This window comes from Manis javanica, chromosome 5 (genome assembly GCF_040802235.1).
Source record: "Manis javanica isolate MJ-LG chromosome 5, MJ_LKY, whole genome shotgun sequence".
NCBI lineage: Eukaryota > Metazoa > Chordata > Mammalia > Pholidota > Manidae > Manis > Manis javanica.
In genome coordinates this window covers 4,519,068-4,544,164 of record NC_133160.1, presented here as the reverse complement: position 1 = coordinate 4,544,164, position 25,097 = coordinate 4,519,068, and the positions used below count along the sequence as shown (strand labels likewise).

Below are 25,097 nucleotides of genomic sequence, written 5' to 3'. Positions count from 1 at the left end.
AGTGCATTACAGCTGGAAGTTCTAAGACACGGGCTCTCTCTGAGGAGGAGGATTTAGAGAAGTTCAAAGTCAAGAGGGAATTAAAAAACAAGCTCTCTAGAGGAATCAGAAGCCTCTGGCACCCACAGCTACAGCAGACATGAAACACAGTCCAACTCTGAGCCAGATTAACATAAATGCTCACACTAAAGGTCTGTTTACCTCAATATCCATTACTTGATGCAACATGTCTGGCTTGGAACAAAAAATTATGAAGTGTGCCAAAAGAAAAAAAATAGTCTGAAGAGACAAAGCAGGCATCAGAACCAGACTCAAGATATGACACAGATGTGTTTGTCATCAGCAGGAAATTCTAAATAATTATCATTAATATATTAATAAAAATAGACAATACACAATAAAATGTGAATAGAACCAGTGAAATAAAAACTCTAAGAAATAATCAAAAGGAAATGCTCAAGATCAAAAACACTCTAATAGAAATGAAGAATACTTTTGATGGGCTCATCAGCAGACTAGACACAGATGAGGAAAGAATTAGTGAGCTTGAAGATACAACAGTGGAAACACAAGGACATTAAAGAACAATTGAATAAGCAGGAAAAATTAGAAAGTGACTGTGCACATGCCCAGGGACAGGGTCAGAAAAGACCCTCAAACATAATGAAAGACTGAAAGCTTTTCCTTTAAGATCAGGAACAAGACAAGGATGTCTGCTTTCACCACTTCTATTCAAAATAGTCCGTGAACTTTTAGCCACAGCAATTAGACAAGAAAAAGAAAGGGATCCAAATGGGAAAAGAAGAAGAAAAATCATCCCTTTTCACAGATGATATGATTTTATTTGTAGAAAACCCTTAAGATTCCTTGCAAAAATTGCTAGAATAAATGAATTCGGTAAAGTAGCAGGATACCAAACCAATGAACAAAAATTAGTTGCATTTCTTTACACTAACAATGATCAAACTGAAAATGAAATAATGAAAATAATTCCATTTGCATAGCACCAAAAATAATGAAATATGAAAAATTAAATCAGTAAAATTTTTAAATTTTAAATTTTTCTTAAAAAACAATGAAATACTTAGGAATTAACTTAACCAAGGAGGTAAAAGACTAGTACAATGAAAACTATAAAATATTACTGAAAGAAATTTGAGACATACATAAATGGAAACATCCCATGTTCATTGATTAAAAAATGACATTGTTAAGATGTCAATACTACTCAAATCAATCTACAGATTAAATGAAATCTTTACCAAAATTCCAATGGAATTTTTTTGAAGAAATAGAAAAAACCCATCCTAAAATTCTTATGGAAATCAAGGAACCCCAAATAGCCAAAACAATCTTAAAAAAGGAAAAACAAAGCTAGAGAACTCACATTTCTTGATTTCAAAACTTACTACAAGCCTAAATAATCCAAAGAAGTATAATACTGGCATAAAGACGTGCATATGGACCAATGGAATAGAATAGACAGCCCAGAAATAAACTTTCATGTATCTAGTCTAATGATTTTTTGACAACAGTTCCAAGAACATTCAGTGGGGAAAGGGCAATCTTTTCAATAAATGGTACTGGGAAAACTGGATATCCACATGCAAAAGAATGAATTTGGACCCTAAACTAACACCATATAAAAAAAATTAACTCAGATGGATCAAAGCCCTCAGTGTAAGACCTAAATCAATAAAACTCTTAGGAGAAAACATAGAATAAAATCTTCACAACACTAGATTTGGCCATGATTTCTCAGACACGATGCTTCTGAAGACAGTGGTAACAGAAGAAAAAATAGACAAATTGGACTTTATGAAAATCACAGCCTCTCAGGAGGTCTGCCACCCCCAGTACCTTCCCAATCTAGATGTTCAAGTGCATGCTGTATATTCACAGAGAGACACAGACATACACAGAGACGTGCAGGGCCGACAAACTGCACATGTACTGCTCGGGGACACACTCAAGGCAGCACCCAAACACAGAGAGACTGTGGACACCCATTCTGCATGCCTACCTAGAGATGCTGCTTTTATCATTGTAGTCAAGATTTATAAAACACTCACTCTATAGCTTGGTTTGTTTCCCCCAAATAACAGGTTGATCCATTTGGAAGGCAGTGTTAGAGAACAGGAGTATGGGAACAGGAAATAAGGGAAGGAGGAAGGGCCCCAGTGAGGACACCTTACCAAGGTCTCTCAGAGGCTAACTGGGCTCAGTCCCTGCTTCTGGCCTTCCAAGGAGTGTATGAGACACTTCTCAGGATCCCACTTTTCACCATGACAAATGCACTGGTAGTTTACTGGTCTTCCCACCATAAACAATATAAAACTAAATAAGACATTTGAGGCCACAATGTCCAGGCAACGGACAATAGGCTATAGTCCGTAAGAAAAGAAGACCTGCAAGGGGATCCCATCCAATGCCAGCATGTGACTCGTGACAGGTCTCACCATGGTGCAGGAAGAGCCCTCACAGGGCTTGGTGGTTCCACGGAGCTGAGGAGGCAGAAAGCAGAATTCAAGGCAACTGGAGCAGCTGCAACCTGTGGATGGAGGCAACAGAAATATGGACACCTGTGCAAACAAAGGACCCCAGATGTCTATGTAGGGACCTCCTCCTCACTTCAGGATAGGCTGTAGACCATCTGAGGTCTGCCAGAGAGTGGCTGCTATATGGTTGACAGTATAGGTGTATTAAAGATTGAGCAGTACAGAGATGCTGTGATTCTGGCCCTCATCAGAGTGGGGAGATCTTATTAATACCTTATTAACATGCCTGGCATCCAGATGAGACCCTACATTGTTCTTAGGAGTAAGAACCACACTATAGAGTAGGGCCTACTCTAAAACTTTCCTAACAAAGCCTATAATCGTAATCTACAAGGCGTCTGCTGTGCTTAGATGTTGGGTCTCACTAAGTTGAGAGGCCTGGGAAACACACTTATGCTTTGCACAGACTCCTACTAGCAAAGCATAAGCCATGCCTACAAAAAAAGTTCAAGAAAATCATCCAGTAATTGAACAGACTGCTAAAACAAGGATGAACACTTTTCAGAGGAGGATAAAAGAATCCACTCTCTACAATATGGTTTCCACATCTCATGGATTCAATCAAGAAATACTAGACCTACAAAGAGAGAGGAAAACGTAATCCACAGTAAAAAAAATATCAGTCAATAGAAACAGAAACAAGATGGTGCAGATGTTGGACTTAGCAGACAAACACTTTAAAGCAGCTTTATAAATACATTAAAATAATTAAAGGAAATTATGGTCTTAATGACTGACCAAAAAGGACTCTCCAGAGCATAATGAAAATTATAAAAAAAGAACCAAATGGAAATTGTAGAATTGAAAATTGCAATAACTGAAATGTAAAATTCCTTACAGTACTTAACACGACACTGAACACAGCAAAGGAGTTGGTGAACTTGAAGACAAATGAACAGAAACTATCTAACCTGAAGAACAGAAAGAAGATGGAAGAAAATGAACAATACCTCAGGGATCTGTGGCACAAATACCACACATCCTATGTGTGCTGGGCGAATGTATTGTGTGTCCCTGTACGAGAGAACAGTAAGCTGGAGCAGAAAAACATATTCAAATAAATAATGGCTAAAAGCTTCCCAAATTTGATGGAAAACATAGATTTACACACCCAAAAAGCTCTGAAAACCCAAAACAAGATGAATACAAAGAAAAACTCACTTTCACACATCACACTTAAACTTCTTAAAACCCAAGGCAAAGAGAAAATTTTGAGAGCAACTAAAGAAAAAAGATAGTTTATATGGGGGAACAAGGATAAAAATTATGCCTGACATCTCACTTGGAAACAGTGGAGGCTAGAAGATGACGGAATGACACCTTTATAAAGTGCTGAAAGAGAACACCTCTCAGAACTGCCTACCCAGGGACCTCCCTGGAGAATTATTTAGCCATCAGCCCCCATTCCCCTGAATAACTGAAAATAAATTTGTGTTATTGTCATTTTCAGTTCTGCAATTTCTACTTGGTTCTTTTTTATAATTTTCATTTTGCTGCTGAGAGTCCTTATCTGGTCATTGCTGGAGGGTTTCCCCTGGGGTGCTAAGTCCCTTGTGCTTTCAGGCTGAATGTGTGTCCCTGACGAGCAGGTTCCCACCACTGGTTGCAGCATTAAAGCTTCTCCAGGGCAGGGGCATCAATTAAAGCTACAGGGCATGCCTGGAGGCTGGATCTACAATGGTGAGAGGAGTCAAAGCTTTCACAGAACCCACAGCAGACATGGTTGAAAGTACAGGGGAAGCAAGAGGTTATAATTCAGGGCACCAAAGAATCTGCTATTCCATCTGCCAGGCCCTCTTCTGAACACTTGACAGATAGTATATCATTTCATCCTGACAACAACCCAGCTAAGTTGGTACTATTAGCCCTACTTTAGAGGTGGAAGCAAAGGCAAAGAGTGGTTTAGTCATATGCCAAGACCTCACAGCTGGTTAAGTGTTAGCGCTGGGTTTGAACTCAGGTCTGTCTGGCATTCAAGCTTTCAGACAATACCCTACATTACTCTTGAGATGCATTGCGCACAGTCATTGTAACAGATACGCGTTGAATGCTTAGACCTCCACACACACATCCAAAGACATAGTATTCATACACAGATATTAAACTGCATGTGTATTGCCACACTGCCCCACATATGTGTGTGTGCGCACAGTCACACACACGGTCAGGGACATGTACACACACACACACACTCAAACCATATATGCATGCAGCAAAAATATATTCATCAGGGAAACATTCCTGCTTGTTCCTGGCTCTGAAGACAATCTAACTGAGCTCACCACGGGTGGACAAGGAGGGCTACCCTGGCCTGCAGGCAGAAGACCTTCACCCTCTTCTTCTTCCTCCCCACTTGTGGTTAGCTGATCACTGCCACCGATGTTATTCATTTCCTCCAATGACACCCCCCAACACACACCTCTCCTTCATCCCACCCACCCCTGGCCACCCGCCCACACACACTCTTGGCCCTCACGTGTGCTTTCCTGAAATCTCTACCCCTGTCCTGTCGCGGGAAGTTGGAATGAAATTCATTATCATTATTCTAAACCCTAGAGTGTCAGCCTCCCCCTGGAAGCAGGGCAGGCAGGGCAGGAAGTGCCTCCCTATCGGCTCAGGTTTCACAGAACTTGATCACATCCTCAGAGGTGCAGCCTCCTCCCTCCTGTCGCGTCTACCACCGGAGGGGCCAGTTCCTATGAGCTGGACGCCGAGACTACCCCCAAAATTCTAAAGCCATCCTTTCACCAACTCTTCATGAGCCATAGTGTGAGAATGTGGAGATGCTTTCTAAGCATCATATCACTTCTTTCATTCAATGAACGTCACGAAGCATCTACTATATACCAGGCACTGGAATCATTTTATAAATGCATTAAAATGGTTTCTGTTCTTTGACTCGCAATGCCAAGCCCAGTGCCTAGCATATGGTCGGTACTCAATTTGTGTTTGTTGGATGGAAGGGAGGGTGGACAGATGGATGGATGGACAGATGATGAGCAGGTGGGTGGGTTGAAGAGTGGACGGGTAGGTAGATGGATGGATAGATGGATGATAGATGAACAGATGGTGGAACAGGCCCTATACAGAGAGGTGTAGGCTCATAAATAAGACACAGTTGCCACCTCAAAAGAGCCCACTCTCCAAAAAGCCTTTGCTTATGCCACCCCATACTCTGGCTACACGGGTGCTAGGAGGGAGGAAGGGAAGTAGGCAGAGAGGGAGTAGGGGAGAGACATGTCACATCTGGCTGGGACACTGTAGGCAGAGCATTTGGGGGAAGCCTCCTCGACTACCTCAAGCCAAATAGGAGGAGCTGTGCGCATCCTCCCAGCCCACAGAAATGATAAGCCAGAGGCATCCTTACTGCGGGGGACCACAGGACCCTGAGGGCCGCTGGTGCGACCGAAGTGCAGCCAGACCGGGAGACCTGGTCCTTCATGGAGCCACCTGCCTCAGAGGGCTTGCTCCACCTCAGCGCATCCACAGCAGGTGGACGCCCTTCAGCGGATCCGTCTTGGTTACCCCAGGACAGCATCCGCAGCCCACCTGGCTGTGTGCACATGCCTTCAGCCTCTCCCCCCTGCATCTCAGCACCTGAACCCCCTTTTCTGTGTGCTCACTCTCCTTCTGGGAGTCCCTTCCTTCTGCACATACCCACCTCCTCAGCAGGTACATGTTACTCCAGGTACAGCCAGTGATGAGACCTGCCCAAACTGGATCTAATTCTGGGCCACCCCAGGAGTGTGCCAGTAATCTCTAGATAAGCCAGACCAGATGGGCTTCTATGAAATTCACTCTTGTTTTTAAGAAACTTGAATACCAAAGCAGGTATGTGCGCCCAAAATTCCACTCCGCGTCACAGAGGAACGGCACCGGCGCTGAGGGTCCCCATGCATCAACGGAGTGGCTGCAGTGAGCTGAGGGCTGGAACCTGCTCAGATTTCTTGTTTCCCACTTAACCGATGGGAACAGAGAGTCATAAATTCCAATCAAAAACATTCCACTCTATCAGCCCTGTTGTCAAAATCGCCCCTCCCCCAGCTGCAGCCTCCCTGCTTCCAGCACAGGTGGTGGCAGATAGGCCAGTCTCCCCGCATGTCAGGTCAGAATTACCCCAGGTGCCTCCGCATTCCAAGCATGGATGGAGATTCAGGGTGACCCCAAGCACATTTCAAACACCTCCTCTCCCTTCAAACCCTCTCAAGCTCAAGTTTTGACTTTGGAGCTGTTCATAAGGATCTCATGCAGCCAAAATTTCCTGAAGTTTTTCTGCTGCGTTCACAGGGGTCTGCGTGCCGACTTAGACAGTTGCCGTGGAACTCCAGGAGCCAACCAAGAGAAATGGGGAGGCGGCAACCCACACAGAGACACCCCACCTCTTCACTCCCCCCAACCTCCCCTCCGCTCCCCAGCATGCCCTCTTCCTCCTCCCCAGCATTCCTCCTCAGGCTGCCCATCTCAGACCTGGGCCGCCCGCTGCAGAGGGCCTGGGCTCTGCCCCAGCCCTATCGCCTGGCTGCATTCTGTGGGCACCTCCCCGCCCGGCTCCCCTGCAGCCTCTAGGACCATACCCTTCCCTCCCCTTTCCTCCCCTCCCATTCCCTCCCCTTCCCAAGTCTCCTTCCACTCTGCAGGGCATCCATAAATGCTCCCTGGACTTGCAAGCCAGTTGCCTAAATGCTCATGCACCAAATATAAATCTCCAGCCACAATCTCTAGGGCCCCCAAGCTGCCAGGTTCATTTTTATTTCTTTTTTTTATCATTATGACTATTATTACTGAAGTATAGTTGATACCTTTTTATATCTTTAAAGCACACTGAATCTCCCTCTGAGCTCCCATTTTCAAGAAACTGGACGACCATCCTTGTAATGAGCTGCCTGGGGTCTGTAGGAATAAGAGCCAGGAAAGCTGGCCCAGGAACACTCTTACACACTAGTTGTGGGGCCTCAGGCAAGTAACTTAACCTCTCTGAGCCTGAGTTCCCTGGTCTATAAAGTGGGAATGATTGCACACAGGTGCGCACACACACACACACACACCACATTCCCAAGATAATGGCTTGCAGCACTTTGTGGTCCCAGGCAGAGTATAAATATGAGCTATGGATGTTATTAATTACAACAGAAAACCTAAGAGTATTTTCATGTTTCTGCTTCGGTTTGGGTCTCCTGTGCATTCCGTCCATCTTCCTTTCTAGAGATAGATTTGTCATCAGTCACCAAAGATTACAGGCCCTGCCGATCCCAGCTCAGGGATCGCGTGCCCCAGGCTCTGAGGAGGCGCTTTGCAAATATCATCACTTGCTGAGCCCTGAAAGAGCCCCAAGAGCGGGGGGCTCGCGCCATCCCCATTTTACAGCTGGGTACACTGAGGCCCAGCAAAACAGAGAAGGCACCCCCAGTCACTCCCCTGCTCAGCAAAAGATGAAACCAGGTTCGAGCTGAGCCCGTGGGAAGCCCCGCCCCCACCCCAGAAGCAGGAAGAGTGATTGGCATAGGCAGAAACTACTATATACCATGTTTTATGAAAATAAAAATTATTGTAAAAATCCAGGCTTAGGGAAGTTTCTAAACATTCTCAAAGGCTTTCCAAACTTTCTCCACAGCTTCATGCCCAGAAATCAAACCCTTCTGGGCTTGTGAATAGAGTGAGGGAGGAAGGGACTCTAGTGTTTACAAGTCACTTTCCTCCGCCCCAGCCCCAGCCCCAGCCGCTGCCAATCTGTGCAGGGGATGCTGAGTGAGCATCTTGGTGATGGCTTTGAACTTGCCTCCGGGGAGCCAGGGGGGGAACGCCTGTGGGGGAAGTGAGAGCCTCCCTCGGGTGGGATGGTGGTTTTGGTCTTCTAGTGAATTTTTTTATTTTCATCCTCCCTGGCGCCTTTGCAACAAACTGCAGCCATCTTTTTTTTTTTTTTCTTCCCTTTCTTTGCCTTAGTGGAATTAACTTAATTAGGGCACTTGCTTTTAACGATGCTGGGAGATTTTTAGATACTGAACACTCCTCCGGAGACCAGCGGAAAGCCTGACACTCGGCCTGCAATTTTGCAGCAAATCACTCAGAACTCACCCATTTGTTGTATCTATTTATCTTGGGATATAAACCTTCATTTGCATTTTCCTTAGTTCTGTCATTTGTGCCGGGCAGTGCGCTAGACACTAGGGGCATGAGATGAACCCACATTGATGGAGAGCAGCTGGGGACCCAGACATTCCCAAATAGTCACACACAGAAACATGTAATGGCAGGATGGAAGAAAGTCACCAAGAAAGAGGACTTTGAAATGTCATCTTCTCTCGGGAGTACACCTCTAAGGCCAAGAATAAGTGCTGCTTTTTGAAATATTCTGTTTGAGATCAAATCCATCCCCAGCCATAGTCAATGGTTCGCTCAAATATTCCTTCTGATCACAGACAGCAGCCTGTGATCCCCTAAGCCCAGCCCTGAGCGGTCACAGGACACACTCAGAAGAGACATACTTTAGTGCAATCACTTCCAAAATTCATACGAAAGCTTCACTACCTGAACTCTCTACGATTAGACATATTTTCCAGTTTCTCCTTGGGTCACAGATGTGCCGCTTTCTACATCAACTTGTCAAAAAGACAAACTTTCGGTGTCAGGAAGCGAAGTACTGAGATGCAAAAAAAGAAGAGAAAAAGAAATCTCAAGACTTCATTTTTAACTTGCCAGAACCAAATGCTATCTTTCCCAGCAGTGACTGGCAACCACTCTGAGAACTTCACTGAATGACCGCTCCTTCCTTTATTAAAAAGGAAAAAAAGGGGGGTGTGGGGGGAAGGGTATTTAGTTGTCCTTGGCTACAACCAAGTTTCTCTAAATATTTCTGTGCATCTCAAAACACTATGTTGACAAGTTCAAGTCATAAAAGAACTGCCGTGGGAGTTTTGAAAAATGTAATGGAAGGATTGTGCACATTTTCCTGCCATTTAAGTCCTCCTCGGAGGACAAGTTCATTTTAAAGATAAATTGTGGTATTTGGAAGACTGAAGGCTGAACTGCAACCAGTTCAACCTCAAGGGGCTGCCTTCTCCTTCCATCCAGTGCTGCCAAACTAGCAGGTCTTGAAGGGGGACACACCCCACACGGGAGAGCACAAGATGACCTCGGAGGTGTGGGCACAGAACGCACAGAAGCACACACTGGTGACGTTATTCCTCTGTAATCCTTCTGACTTCACCTAGGAGATGAGCCAATTTTTAACACATCCCTAATGCTGCCACCACCCATTTTAATAAAGCAAGTGAGCAACTACAACATTGAACTGGAATTTAATAACACCGGTTTTCATTACTTTTAGGACCGCCTTCTACATATGGCAAATAGTACTGCTTTTCCATTTATGGTAATGGTTTAATGTTTCCTTTTTAAATAATTGTATGTTTTTCAAAGTATGCGAATATAAAAGAAAAGGTTAAGTAAATAATAGCAGAGATATGGTAGGTGGGATGCAAATGACAGGTATGGGAAAGAGTGCGATCGATAAAAAATAAAATCCAACTTGGTTCTCGTGCCTTCCGGTGGCTGCAGCTCAAAAGAAAACCAAGATTAATTCCTTTTGCAGCGTGATGGAGAAAAAAAAACGTCCAGAAGGAAATTCAACAAACCATTCAGAGCAATTGCCCCTAGGGAAGGAGCTTGGGGGCAGGGAAAAACATTTACTTTTTGCTTTAAACATCTGGATTATTTGAATTTTTGTGTTGCATAGAAAGTAACCCTTTACCTGCCATCTCAGCTATAAACGCTTTTTCCCAGTTGGTCATGTATTGCCCTTGTGGTATCTTTGACATGCAAAACTTCTTAATTTTGTAGGAGTCCAAAAAGTCAATCTTTTCTTCATGGCTTCTGAGTGTCCAGTCTTGCTTAGGAAGTTCTCCGCACCCCCAACCTCACCCCTCTGCCCCCGTAGATCGTACATGTGGTATTGTAAATTTCTTACACTACTATTACTATTATTTCATTACTTGTAAATCTTTAATCCTTCTAGGATTTATTTCAGTGTATGGAGGATGACTGGTGCCATTCTTATTTTCTCCAACCACCAGAGAGCCCACCCTTCCCCTCTGACCTGAACTGCCTCACCGGCACTCTCTGCGGAGACCTCAGGTCTAAGGGCAGCACGCTGCTCTCACCCATGAGCTTGCTCAGGCACCAGGATAAGCGTGCAGAGGCCTTTCGAGCACATTCTGTCATCTGGAGGGGTAACCCTCCATCGCTGGCTTACTCCTCACATTCTGGGGTCACTTATTCTTCCACATGAACTCTAAGATCACGTTTTTATGTAAGTACATGTCACTTCAGTAATTTTCAAAATAAAATTTCTTTTGTTATTAAAAGGGGGAAAGGGTCTTTTAGTGTTTTTTCCTTATATTCCAAGAACTAAGAATATGCCAGTATCCTAAGCAGAAAGTAGCTGAGGGTACTGGGCCGTCCGCTGGGGCTCCCTGAACTGACTGTACCAGGCAGGCAGAGGGACTGGGTGGGGAGGGAGCCCCAGACTTCAGATGCCCCACTTCGGGTGTCCAGCCCCCTTAGGCTAATCCCCTTCCAATACCTGAGCACAAGTGGGGAGGGAGACTGTGAAGTGAGCCCCTCACTGCCTTGTCACTGGCTGGGTGCTGGGAGCTGGATACTCTTGTGGAACCCCAGGGAAATGGTCCTGGCTTGAATAAGAATCAACTCTGGCTGCCAAGAACCTGAGAAGAAGCCCTCTCTCTCTCTGGGTCCTACCACAGGTGGGCAACAGCCCTCATAAGGTCCAGAGTGAGGAAATGGTCAATGACACAGATAAAAAAGGCAGGTCAAGTTCACTGGGCTCTTACTGCGTGCCAGACATGGGGCCATGGCAGAATCCTGCAACTACCTGTCATCACCCCATTTCCCAGACAGGCATCTCATGATGCTTCCTTCCCTCCCGGGGACCACACAGCTCACGGGCACCTGTTCACCCCCCAGACCACAACCCCGTGCAAGGAGCAAGACACCTGACTGCTGCCACCACCCTGGAGGAAAACACCCATCTCTGGATATGCATCTCCCTTATGTGTGTATTTATTAACTAATGAACCATTTGGGCTGGCACAGATATGCACAAAAACGACTGTGCCCGAATCACCATCTGAGACACAGAGGCATGGATGCTGGGAGCTGGCGTCTGGCAGCAGATGAAACAAAAAATGAGAGTTGCTCTTTCTAAATGTTTTTGTATCAAACCGAGTATCTGTTCAGCCCCTCGCTGTTGTTATAAGATCTGAGCCTCCCAAATGCACGGCTCAGCCAGGCCTTGGTCACTCTGCCCTCCAGCGTGCGGGTCACAGCACGTGGAAGGAACCGGACGGCCCAGGCAACTTCTCCTTCCCTTTTTAGAAGTTCGCTGTCCAAGTGGTTCAACAAACCCAGACCCTACAATGATATTTTGCTCAGAATTCCAGGATCAAAATACAGTTTCAAAAATAATATATTTTCTGACATCCCCCAAGAAAAAAATTACTGGTTTCTTCCCTCTAAAAGGGTTTAGATGGAATAACATCTGTGTTGAGAATATTGTGAATATGTTAAACTGACAGGCAGTCTCGAAGGCACTCCACTCATTAATGTTCTGTGCATAAAATTAAAACTTGAAATATATTTTTAAATCCATTTTGAACCATTTAAGCAATTCTCCTGCAAAGAAACTATTGTGCTGAAATAATATACTTGGAGCGAGGAATATGAAAGCTATTAAAATGTCTTAGACCCCCTGCCTTCACGGGAAGAGGAAGGGGGGAAAATGTTCTCTCTCTTTGATTTGAAATAGCCTCTGTATGAAATATACCCACCAAAGAAAACGGCTCTGAAATCACACTAAGATCCTGACTTAAGCTCAGAGGAGCCAAAGAACTCGAAGTTGGGTCTTCGTACCCCCTCCTCAACGCACTCAGCTGAGCCGGGAGCGGTTCGGTGGGGGTGTGGGGCTGCCCCGCTAGGGTTGGGGCCTTCCCTCAGCCTCCAGCAAGCACAGCCGGGAGCGTGGGACCCCAAACGAGGGAGGAAGAGACGCAAAGACGCCTTGTTTTGCCCCTGCCTTGTCATGCAGACACTTCCGTGTACGAGCAGAACAGTGATCACCAGGTGGTCTTCGGAGTCAGCTGGTAAGAGGCCGTGCTGAGAAGAGCAGACTGGCATTCCCTCATCATTGTCTCATTCATCCATTTAACAAAGTATCTACTGGGTGCCAAAAAAAGCCATCATTGTCCTAGACTCTGAGAGTTCAGTGTTAGGCAAAACCCAACTGTGAAAACTCACTATGAAAACGCAGTGTGACTGTAACATCTTCCTGTGCTGACAGATACTAACTGCACGAGTGGGGGTGAGGATTTATTAATATGGGTAACTGCTGAACCACTATGTTGTATACTTGAAACCAATGTAAGATTGTATGTCAACTATACATCAATTTAAAAAAGAAAAGAAAACACACTGTAAGGGGAAGGACAGGATGCTACACAAGGTGGGGAGGGCACCTGGCCTAGTCTAGGAAGCCTTCCTGGAGGAAGTGACAACAGAGTTACTTTCCAAAAGGACAGGAAGAAAAGGAAAGTGCATTCCCAGCATAGGGAAGGACAGGGGCAAAGGCCCTGAGGCAGAAATTTGCCTGAAGCATTTTCTAGATGGAAAGAGGCCAATGTGGGAGGAGCACAGATTGTGAGAGGTGGGAGGCGGGGCTCAAGATACATGGGTCAGCTCAGGCAGGGCCTTTGCCCACCATTAGCAGCCTCACTGTCCTTAACATGTGCCAGGCACTATGCAAATACCTTTGCGCACTGTGGCTATTCATCACTTCCTCACAACAACTGTTGAGGTGGGTATTACTAGTACTGAGTGCCAACAGTCCCCACTTCACAGATGAGGAAAGAACCTTCTCAATGTAGCACAGCTGGTGAACAGAAGATGATTGGTACCAGGGAGCCTTGCTCAGCACCCCAGCTCTCACCTCACTGCAGTGTCGCTCCAAGAACAAGGGAGGGTCACTGGGGGCTTCGCACAGTGGGTGACACCATCCAGCTTGCAGCTGTTGAGCCCGCTCTGGCTGCCAGGTTGAGAGCGGTGGAAGGGAGCAGGGAGCGTGTGGGGTCCTGGGGGGGCTGATCAGACAAGACCAGAGGGGGATGCGGCCGGGGGCCTGCGCATGATGCCTCCCGGCCCAGCGCTGTGCCGCGGTTCCCTCTGCCAGGACACCGTTCTCCTGGCCCCCACTCACTCGGCCCTGCTCCCCCTTTGTGACGCAGCTGTGGCAGAATGTCCCCTTGACCATGCTGAGCTGGGACAGGGCGGGTCCTTGATGAAGCCCTGCATTCTCCTTCCGGGACCACACAGGACTGGACATCCCCAGCCACCCACAGTCCAGGAGGTCCTGGAGGCTCAGGTGGGGCTTATTCACCCCGTCCCCCCACCCACCGACCCACCCACCTGGGGCTTACGGAAAGGTCCCTGACGGCAGTGATCACACAAGCCTTGCTCACCGCTCCATGTGCACATGGGGCACTTGTGAACTTTTGCTGAATGAATGAATTTCAGTGTGAACTGAAATAAGTAGACAAAGCATGGAGTCATGAACTTTTAACACTTCCAGACTGATGACACCTTTCTGGTTAAAAATCTGAGGTTCTAAGAGGCTGCCAAGTTGTCAGAGCCACCTGAGACCATCTCCTCCCACCTGCGGCCACCAGGGCGGCGCCCTCTCACCTTGTGGGCCATTTGCTTACATGCTTGCTATTACAGCAAATCTCCAGAGTCCTCTGGCAGGGACATTTTCACCTATTGTCCCCACTTCCTTGATGCTAAGACCCTGAGACTCCCTGTCGACCGGAGCCACTCATCAAGACTTAGATTAAGCCCACCTCTGTGTGACCTGGGAGGGAGCACCAGACGTAGTAAGCTCTGAGTGATTTTGCAGAAATTAGATCTGGCAGAAGAGCAGGCAGCGAGCAGAGGAGGCCACACCCCTGCTGGCCCTCTGGGGACACTGAGGCCGGGCTCTTCAACCTGGACACTGGGTCTCTATTCTTGCCAGACCCAGGTTCAAACCTCTGTATTTTGATTCTAACACATCTGCTATTTCACATTATAACATCTCTGAAATTGAGATGCAGTTTAAGATCAATGGATATCAGACTTCAGGCCAGCCTGAGGATGCTCCCCAGATGACCTGGGAGGCTCTCTTTCTCCCTTCAAGGACCTGGCCCCACATGTCTGAGTTCACTCTCAGAGACAGGATGATCCAGCTGCAGGACTCTAGGAAGCATCTGCTGCAGCAAGACCAGCCCTTGTGGTTAGACATTCCCTGGCCTCCATCTCTGTCCCTGGACAGAGCTTTACAAGGGCAGGATCCCTCTGCCCGGGCCCTTCTGAGGCGCACCCCAGCCAAAGCACCGTTCCCATCAACAGCAAGCACCCAGGGGCCACAGTTCCTCAGCCACGTCTCTGCCAAGGCTCTCTGCAGCAATTCTCCTCTGTGCATGTTTGCACATGAGCCCCCCTGTCATGGCACCTGCATAGTGCCATGCTCTCCTGCAAGCACGTGGCAGACAGGGTACCCCATTCCCGAGGACTCCACTCAGATCATGTGAGGAAATACCTAACCCCTGCCTGGCCCAGTGGAAGGGCTCCCAGCTGGGGCTCCTGTGTTTTCTGGGGTATTATGAGACACAGGAGTCTGGGAGAGGTGGAACCCCTAACTCTTTCAAGCCCACGCCCTTCACTGGTTTTGAACCACAGCCAAGAGGGGAAGCTTGGGCTCAGAATCACTGACACACAGTGACCAGCCACAAGCAAAGGGGCCTCAAAGCCAAATGGGAGAACCTGTGATCCCAAAGGGCTCGAGGTCAGTCTTACAGGGTGAGGGGCATGCAGATGGGAAGGCGCATTTTTGGTAGAAGACTCAGCAAAGGGCCAGAAATGTCTGGACCCCCACATGCTGGCTCGGGACGAAGCCTCACCATTTAACCACATGTCTATCGCCACCCTGACCCACTCAAGGACATCCCTAAACAAAGGCTCTGATGTTCCCCACACAGCAGACTTAGCAGCAAAACATTTTTTGCATCAGATTAAAAAACAAAAAGTTTTCCTGGAAACCCCATCATCAGTGGGATAAGCCAATTGTCCCAACAAAATTGTCTTGTTCATCCTTTTCCCCTGAACTCCTGAGGAGTGGGGAACACACAGCAGTGTGACAGATCTTAAGTAAGAGATAAAGTGGAAAGGACAGCTGAGTTATTGGCAAATTAAGGCTGGATCTTCACAAATCTATAAATCAGGGACACCAAAGTCTGGCAGAGCCAGAAGGTATTTGGTTTGATTCAGTCCAATTATTACAGCTTTTGCCACTCGCCCACCCCTTGTTGGTGGGCTCAGTTCATGGTACCCAGGCCCAGCCCCTGGTCATACCTCAGCGTGGTGCTCAGTCACCTGTGACGTCCATTTCCTCTCCATGCCCCCTGGGCCCCCACGCCCTGTGCGCAGGCATTTGCTGAGTTTGCCTGCCAGCACCATGACCATTTCTCCAGGAACCAGCATGTCCCCCTGTCCACCCAGGAGTTGGAGTGAACACCCAGCCCTTTAGTCAGCTCATTCTGTCTGGTGGCCATGGTGATGGCCACGTATCCCAGAACAGTCCAGGCAGAGGAGCCCTGAGCCAGGGAAGCACCCTGCATCCAACCTAAAGCCTGGAGCTGCCAGAGAGAGCTTGCCCCAAGTAAGCGAGCAGGGAGGTGCACAGAGCCACGGGGTGGAGGAGACCAGGTCCCAGTGACATCACTCCCCAGCTCCTGGATACAGCCTTACCTGAAGCCTACAACTCTTCCAATACAGGTGCTAAACAATTCCCCTTTTTTGTTCCATCTGATTGGAGCTGAATAGCTAATACTTTCAGGTAAGAGTCTTAGCTGACACACCCTCCTGGTTTCTCCCATCCCCACCATACCTAACTTTCTCCCACTCCAAATGCCAATTCTCTGGGCCTAGCCCTTGTCAACACTTATCTAGGTATCACCCTCCCCTCACCAACTGGGTCCATGGCCTCCAGTCTACTTCAAGGCCCATTCTCCAGGCCTGAGCAGCCCAGACAACATAGAGCAGGGTGCACCCTCCCCAGGACAACACCTCCCAAAGGCTCCCAGCCAAGACTGAGTCCAAGCTGGGTGCAGGACATCTGGGGGTCTTGCCTTTGGGGGTCTCCCGCAATGGGCTTCCCTTTCTTCTTGGAGGCTCCAAGCTCCCTCTCATCCAGGAGGACAAGCAGCTTCCAGGTGAGTCCGGAAAACTCCTCTATCTTGGAGCTTCTATCTCACCTCCACAATGGACAGCGTCAGGGGATCACAAACATTTCATGACTCAAACTCTGCTCTCCTCTCCCTCTCTCTCCCCCTACAATCGCAGCAGAAATGAAGGACAGGGAGGCGGACTGCAGACAGCAGCCCCCTCCCCAGACTATGTGCCCAATAGTCTCCTCAGTTCCCTCCTGAACACTCCCTTCCAAGCCTCAATGATTAGACAGACGGCCAGGAGCTGGGGGCCATTGCAGCTGCTATTCTTATTAAGTAGCTTTAAAAGACCTGCACGTATGTAGCTCCTCAATGATCTCAGTGCTAGCAAATCCCTGAAATAACAGATATTCCCAACTTAGCCTCTGGATCTCATAGAGCCCCCAAGCTTTCATTTAAAATCCATTTTATATGAAGTTATCTGAAAATGAACAATAGGCGCCTCAAAGAGATGTCTCCCCAGACGCCAGTGTGAAGGATGCTGAAAGAGATCAACCCACAAAATCAGTTTGCCTTTTAGATCAAATATGCAGTCTCAGTGGGTTCTGTCTCCACACCCACGACAGGAAAAGCCCTCACCTTGACACAGAGAGGAGACCCTGTCTCAGCCACTCATGTTGCCATTTCAAGTCCTGGGTGAGGCTTCTGGCCACAGAATGATTAGAACAGCCTTCGTTCAACCAAGCAAGTATCTGTGGAGGGTCTGCTGTGTGCCGGGCACCGGCCAACAGCTGGGACTGGAGGGAGGACCAAGACTTGGACCCTGGACCACCCACACCGGGAGCTCTGCACAGAGAAGGCCCTTAAACAAATATCTGACGGATGCTCACCTGGAGGGCCTTTCACTCAAGCCGGCAGTGGGAGGGGGACAGGAAAAAGCCATGCAGTTTGCTGCCTCTTTTACCATTAGGACTGTTCAGACTGTCCCAGGGGCAACAGCATATTCCTGATGACTGTCCATCTAAGAGGCCCAGAGGGACATTCCCAGTGATCTTTCCGTATAGTCTGCCATGCTGATGACTCAGTGTGTCTGGCTCTTGGCTTTCTGTTTATAGCTGTGTGACCATGGACAAGTGGCTTAACTTCTCTGATTCTATGTCTGCCTCTGCAAAATAAGAATGGTCATCATTCCTATATCATGGGGCTGTTGTGAGGTTGAAATGCAGCATGCTTGGTAAGTAGTTATTACAAGAAGTACTTAATAAATTTCAGCTATTATTTCTCACTATCATCATCCCATTGACATCTTAGTGCTACGTACAGCAGGAAGCCAAGCTCCCAGCACTGTAGAGAAAGTGACACTATAAAGGAGAGACACAGAGCAGCTCCAGGTGCTAACTGGAGTCTTGGGGAGATGTGAGAGTGTCCCCAGAGCTCTAAGATCACAGTTCTGGTCCTTGGGCCACCCTATGGCTCCTCTGTGTCACTTCCTCATCCCTCCAGCACCCAGCCATGACTTTCTCCAGCGCCAGTGTGGGCTCTGGGATGCCCTGACTCACAGGTAACCCTAGGACCAAACACAGGCCCTGGTGCAGAGCAAATAGCCCAGGAAATGCTTAGACAGTGAGCAAAGGAGCCGTGGCTAAACTGGCCCACAGCCACTGAGGCAGCTGGGGCCACAGGGGGCCCACATCAAGCAAATCAAGACAAAGACCATTTGACTAGAAGGATCTTAAGATACTCAGCCATAGGACCCTCACTGGGGCAGTGAAGTTAGATGAGTTTCTGGAATGAAATGGTCTGAAATTTGTTCTGTTGTAAGTGATGGAAACCCATCACAAACAAAACTGAAGTGGGATTTATTGGTTCAAATAACTGGGAAACCCCAAGGTGGGACTGGTGTCAGGAGGCTGCAGGCATTCAAATCACCATTAGATTCTCTCTTTCTCCCTCCCCCGGCCTCTCTGTCTTTGTGCAGTGGCCTCGGGTTTTCCTATAGCATTTAGGCTTCATCCATACAGTGGGGCGAGCACCAGTTATTGGGGCAAAAGAGAGGGGATTTAGCTATGGACAGCTCTGAGCTTTCCTTACACCAGCCTAGGGACAAAAAGAGAGCTTTTGTCATCCCAGCCTGGTGTCTGTTTGTAAAATCCCAGGGAAGGAGTCTGATTGGCCCTGCTTGAGTCACATGTCCTCCTGTTGGGCCAGTCACTAAGCCAGGAGGATGAAGCCTGGTGATTAGCTAGGCCTAGAGCGAGACTGCAGTTGGGGGCAGTAAAATTAGCTGTTACCACAGAACTGCTTCAGACAGGTAAGAGGATGCTCTGCAAAAGGTTTCAGGGGCACAGCCTTCCTTTTCTCTCTCATGAGGTCTCAGCCTTGAATCCCTGATGCCCCTGGCCAACCCTGGACAGCAGCCATGAGGAGAGGAGAGAATGTCGTCTGGGGGTCACTGGGCTGCAGGGGTCTTGCCCAAGGCTTTCAGAGCTCTGCAATGTGCCAAGACTGGACAGAGCTATGCAATGTGCTAAGGCCTTCCCACCCAACGCGATATAGACCCCAGCCTGCAAGGCCTGCCCAGCCCGCCCCCACTGGGGTCCTCTGCCATCTCCAGGGATGGCCTCCTGTCCACACTGGGATCCCAGCTCATATCCCACCCTTCCTGACCACCCTGTTGAGAGAACTCCCTGACCCCACACCACCCTTTATGGGCTTTTACAACACTCGTCCCCATGTGGAGATCTCCTGGTTTATTTGTTTACTGGACTGGAAGCTTTCTGCGGTTGGAACTAGGCCTGACTTGTCCTGGGCCCCAGCATGTAAAAGACACTCAGTAAACGTTTGTTGGTTGAATGAATAAATGAGTGGACAAACGGCCCTTCAAGCCCATCCTGCCTCAGGCCTCAGCACCCGGAGGATGGGGGCAGTTTGCCTGGTACCCTCAGCTAAGCTAAGGAAGGAATGCCATGATCTTACGGAAGAGAACATGGGAACACTCTTCCTCCCCCTCCCTACCCAGTATCCTCCGAACCTTCTGTCTGACCCTCTGCCGGGTGCTCGGGGTGGGGGCAGCAGGTCCTCCCTGGTAGCAAGACCCTCTGCAATGCCAGCTCAGTAAAATGTCTCTGGGACAATAGATGGCCACCACACTCAGGTTCCCACTCCGGTTTGATGCGTGTGACTGCGAGCCCAGCTAAGCCCTTCAGAGCGGGCGTGGCTGTTGTCAGAACACATGCCTCCGTCCCCAGGCCCCTCTGCCGGCGCCCAGACCTCATGGGAGATGGAGGTGGCGAGAGCCTGCCGACACCCTCTGCTTTCCATCTGAAGGGCCGCAAGAAGCAGGTCCCAGGCACTTACCTGCTTAAATTGCTGCAGTTGGTGAGTGCTGCTAACACTTGGAAATCAGAGTTGATTCTTTTCCCTTCCATTCACACTGACTTTGCTTTTCACCCAGGGGTTGGGCTTTTCTCACATCCTAAGAGCTGGCACAAGAGAGCCTGGAAAGGAAGGTGTGGGGGCGAGAGAAGAGGGGGACAAAGTCACTCTCACCCTGGTGTGGGGCCCCTAATTGGAACAATATTGACAATTAGGCCTAATGGCGAACTGCTCAGGAGGGAGGCTTCCAAGGCCCTGTGGGACGGATCAGCTTCTTTCTTCTTCAGTGAGACCCCGAGAATGATGTTAATTGCTACTTTAGGTGTGCGGCGTGTAGGCTGTTTGTGGAGTAAGAGCAGAGTTCTTTTGCTGCCACTAAAGAGAGCATAAAGCATGAGGGGAAGACCAGAACTTTTGAGTTCCTTAGGCTGAGGCTCAGTGAAGCCGTCAAACACCTTCCCTGAAAATTGGCACTTTCAGCTCCAGCCTTCATGCCTTTGTGATGCAGTCGAGGTCATAACCACCATGCTGAGAAAAAGACATACTGGCTGGTGGGAACGCTGGCTGCACAAAGCATTCTTTGGTTTGGAAAAAAAAAAAATCGTAAAATAAAAAAGAAAACTGTTTAAGCTTAAAAACTAAAAGGAAGCAGTTGGCTCCAGTTGCTGGAATGTTTTATAAAGCCACAGCAAGATGAAAAAAATGAAAAAATAAAAACTGTCCCAGAATGCTGAAAGCCAAAAAATATTAATATGCAGGAACACAGCAAGCCTTCGACAAGCTGTAAATATTTCATTTCTCACGTATGACCAGCAAGTATGGCAGAACCTCTCCCCACTCAGCGCTTCCTGTTTGAAATCTACACTGAGCACTTCTTCCAAAAATAAATTAATTAATTAAAGTGTCTGGTAAAGAAATTGTGTGTGCCGGAGGTCCATGAGTTTCTTGCTTCAAATACATTGGAAGAGGTTTCAGCCCCTAGAACCAGGAGAGAAGATTGAGGGTCTATATAAAGCAAAGGAAAACAGACCACAAGAAATAAAAAACAAGTGGAATTTCATATATGCAAATGCCCTGATTTGCTGAGCCCGTATATATGCATGCCAGTGAAGAAATGAGGGTAGGATGGTCAGGTAAGATACAGCATGCCCAGCTAAATTTAATTTCAGATAAACAAATAATTTATTAGATAAGTACAGTGTAGTGTAAGTATGCTCTGTGAAATTCAAATTCAACTGGACGCCCTGTATTTCTATTTGCAGAATCTGGTAGTTCTACGGATGGAGCATTCTGGAGGCTGAGCTGCTTGAGGGTTGATAACGCACACCGGGACAGGACAGGGATCCTGGCTGTGTTTACAGTTGGCTGCAGCAAGTCCTGTGCTTGTGGTCCAGGTGGGAGTCTTCAGGGAGGCCCGGGGAGCCCATGTCTCAGGGTCTCTGCATGCTCAGGCCTCTACCAGCTTCGGCTGCCTGAAAGCAATTGCGATGAAATGCAAAGCAGGCCCTGAGACCTCTTTGCCAGGACTGCCATCAGGGAAACTTCGCCTTGTACAGACATCCCCCTCCCAAAAGCCAGAAGTGAGATTCCCCCCACCCCCAACCATCATTTGCTGCTTAAATTGGACACCTACAACCAAGGTTCAGCCACTTCAAAATCATCCAGACAGGAAAGGAATCCTCACTAGTCAAGAAAGAGAGGAAGACCAGGATCCATAGTGTCTTGCCAATGAAATGGGTCTCAGCCAGGAAAAGCTCACTATAGATTCAATGAGACCAAAGAAATGACAGTGGAACGTTCTTTGGGTGAAAGGGTTTATACCCAACTTTATTCCCACGGTGGCAGGTCAGTCACTAGAATCCTGTCCACTCAGAGTGTGTCTGCATGCAGCAAGCCAGTCTCCGCCTCCGCACCTCTCTCCCCCGCAGCCATTTCAGTCTGTCCTCGGTGCTGCCACCACTCCAGTCTTGTCTCTGCTCTCCTGCAGCCTTGCAACCCTGCCACCCTGTCGCCAGAACACTGGGCGGAGCTCTTTATATAGAGTCAGTAACAACATATTGCCGGCACATGTGCAGTGAGCTAGCGGACCAGAGCCAGGTGAGAATCCTGGCCACAGGCACCTTCACTGTATCCACACGTGGACGCCCCATATTCCTGCAGGGCCCTACCCCAAGGAGCAGAGATGCCCTCTAAGCCCAGAGTTTATGATAAGACAGGGGGCTTTGGGGGTTTGGTTCAAATCCGTCCTCTTCCATTTATTGTTTGAGCCAGTTTTCCCTTCTGCAAAATGGTCACAAATGAATCCCTCCTCCACCTAATTGGAGAAGGCAGGGCCTTCTCACTGCCCTGGTCTGGTGAATGTTGGCGCCATGATGGCCATGCTGGCAGCCTCAGGGCAGGCCAAACAGCAGCCCGGGTGAGTGCACCTCTCGCCTCTCAGGAAAAGGGAACTCCTACCTTCCAAGCGAGGCCACCAGTTGTCCACAGCCTCTTCTTTAAAACTGACATCCTCGAGAAGCAAGTCCCAGTTCCCCTCAAAGCCCCATTTCCATCTCCAACATTGTCCCCCAAATCTTGGTGCCTTGGCTGAAGACCCCTCCTGAGCTGAGGCCCCCCACATGCTATTCCTTGGATATGCCCTCTGTTATCTGTGAGCACCAACCACTCCAGGCACCATTCAGAGCCGTTCACATTTGCTCCTCACAGGCCCTAAGATCCCTACAGGTTCATTTTACAGATGAGGAAACAGGCTCAGAAAGGTTAACCAGCTTGCCCAAGGTAACTGAGATGGTACACAGCAGAGCCAGGCCTTGAGCCCACATCCAGTCCCAAAGCCTGAGCACTTAACCATAACACTCTATCCTAAGCCCATCCCCCAGGGAGTGCCATGCAGACAGTTCTGAGAAGAATGGGCAGGACCAGCAAACTCTTATTCGTTCTACAAAACCCAACTCAGTCATCACCTCCTCTGCATTTTTCCACCTCATCTGGTCCTCACTGTGAATCACATGCACCTTCTTGTTATTTCATAAATCCCTCTGCATTCTCATCTGGTTGCATTCACATCCATGTTCCTACTCTACTAAACTGAAAGGCATTGTGCTTGTTTCCCACTTCTGCACCCGGCCCCACCCTCCAGGGAACTCTGCAGCTGCACTGGCCTCTTTAATGTTTTTCCAACACCCCAGGCTGGTTCCATCCACCTCAGGAGCTTTGCTGTGAGCTTCCTTCCTCCATAGGACAATCTTTGGATCTGCGGTATGTGTCCCTCCCACCCCAGATCTGTGTGCAAATGACCCCTCCTCAGACAGGCCACCCACCACTCACTTAAAAGGGTCCCTCTGGCCCCACCTTCCCTGCCTGTCGGTCCCCTGCAGGCTGCTGCTGCGGATTAACTTCCCTTGCAGCTCGGCCTCTCCCCAGGCTGTCTGTGTGCATCTGTTTACTTGCTTCCTTGTCTGTCTTTCCTCCAGACATGTCAGCCCCAGAGGGACAGAGACTTTGTCATCCTGTTTCCTCCTGCCTCCCCAGACACGGAGGAGGCACTCAGCAAACATTTGTAGAATGAACGAACCCTTGGTGTCTGGCATATATAGGCATTCAGTAAACAAACTTACCCTTAATTAATCATCTTAGCAGCCTCTTCTTAGAAGCCTCCCAAGGGGGAAGCAGTCTTACTTGCCCTCCTTCCTGCCTGATGGAACCTACTCTCTTCCTAGCCGCCCTCGCCTCACAGTTCCTCCCAGGACACCTGTCCTCATCTAGGAACGGGGACCTTAGAGAAGAGGACCAGAGGAAAACCCCACACCCGCCTGGACCCCTGCCCACCCTGTGGCAATCCGGTAGCAGCTTGCTCGGCCATGGCACAATGTGTTACACATTCATTCATCGGTTTAACCCATTCAGCTCCAATTCCAGCCCCTCACTATTTTGACTAAGTAGGAGGCTGGACCACCCCACTCGTGGGCTTCTGCTCAGCATTTCCATCAGCTGTGAAGAGCCTCATGCTTTGTGTGGGGGCAACATGGTTATGAGAGGAAAACACATCCTCCTAACACCACAAAAGTAGGAATCTGGTGCTAAGGAAGGAAGGAGATGGGGGGCGGGGGGAGGAAGTTGGGAGACACACCAAGAGAATCAGGGATGCGCAACTGGAAGACGAAGACGCCCGTGTCCTCTCCGAGTGGCCTTGGTGATTGTTCAGGAGATGACCTGTAGATCCACAGGCACTAACGCGGCTCTCTCCTTCCCTGAGGCTCTGGACACCAGTGTATCCCACGGCTGCGCATGTAGAAAAAGCTCCCCTGCCCCGTGCACTCCTGTGCATACAGCTCTCTCTGACCCATTAACACTTCCTGGCCTGCGACAGCGCGGGATGGTGGAAGCCTCAGGGGGTCCACGAGTCAGTCGGCAAACACCGACTGGGCCCCCAGACGGTGAGGGACTCGTGCTGATGCGCGGGAAGCAGGGAGTGGGGCGCGGGGATCGGAGGCGGCACTATCTGTGAGTTTCGCTTGGGGGTTGTTAGAAAGAGCCCGTGCCGACAGAAGCGCCCCCACGCGTGTCCTCCGAGCGCCGTGGGCAGTCCTGTCCACAGCGGCCCTCGGGGCCGCACCCTCAGCTCCCGCGGCAGAAGGGGATGCTCCTCGGCAACCCGCAGCCACGCAGTGCGCTGCGCAGCCACACGCAGAGCCTCTCCGGACGCTGGGCCAAGGGAGCCAGGCGCAAAGGCCACGCGGACGACCCACTCACGCGAAGTCCAAGCAGTGGCAGCTCATCCGCCCAGAGAGGGCGACAGGCGGGTGGGCGCAGTGTCCCCTCCGGCGCTGGCTGCTGGGCAGAATTCACTGAGCCTGGTACGCCTGTCGGTGCGCCTGCTTGCACTTCAAGTGTG

At 48.9% G+C, this 25,097-nt stretch overlaps 1 long non-coding RNA gene across 2 annotated transcripts; it reads right to left on the bottom strand.

Annotated features, from left to right (window-relative positions):
- Positions 1-2,172: 2,172 nt before the first annotated feature.
- Positions 2,173-25,090, bottom strand: LOC140849439 (uncharacterized). Of its 2 annotated transcripts, none has more exons than XR_012131247.1 (3): positions 24,956-25,090; positions 20,186-20,325; positions 2,173-2,551 (listed from the first exon to the last, which is right to left on the bottom strand). It is a non-coding gene; the product is annotated as an uncharacterized lncRNA (long non-coding RNA). The 2 variants fall into 2 exon arrangements; XR_012131246.1 differs by lacking the exon at positions 2,173-2,551 and adding an exon at positions 17,731-17,993.
- Between the last annotated feature and the right edge of the window lie 7 nt (positions 25,091-25,097).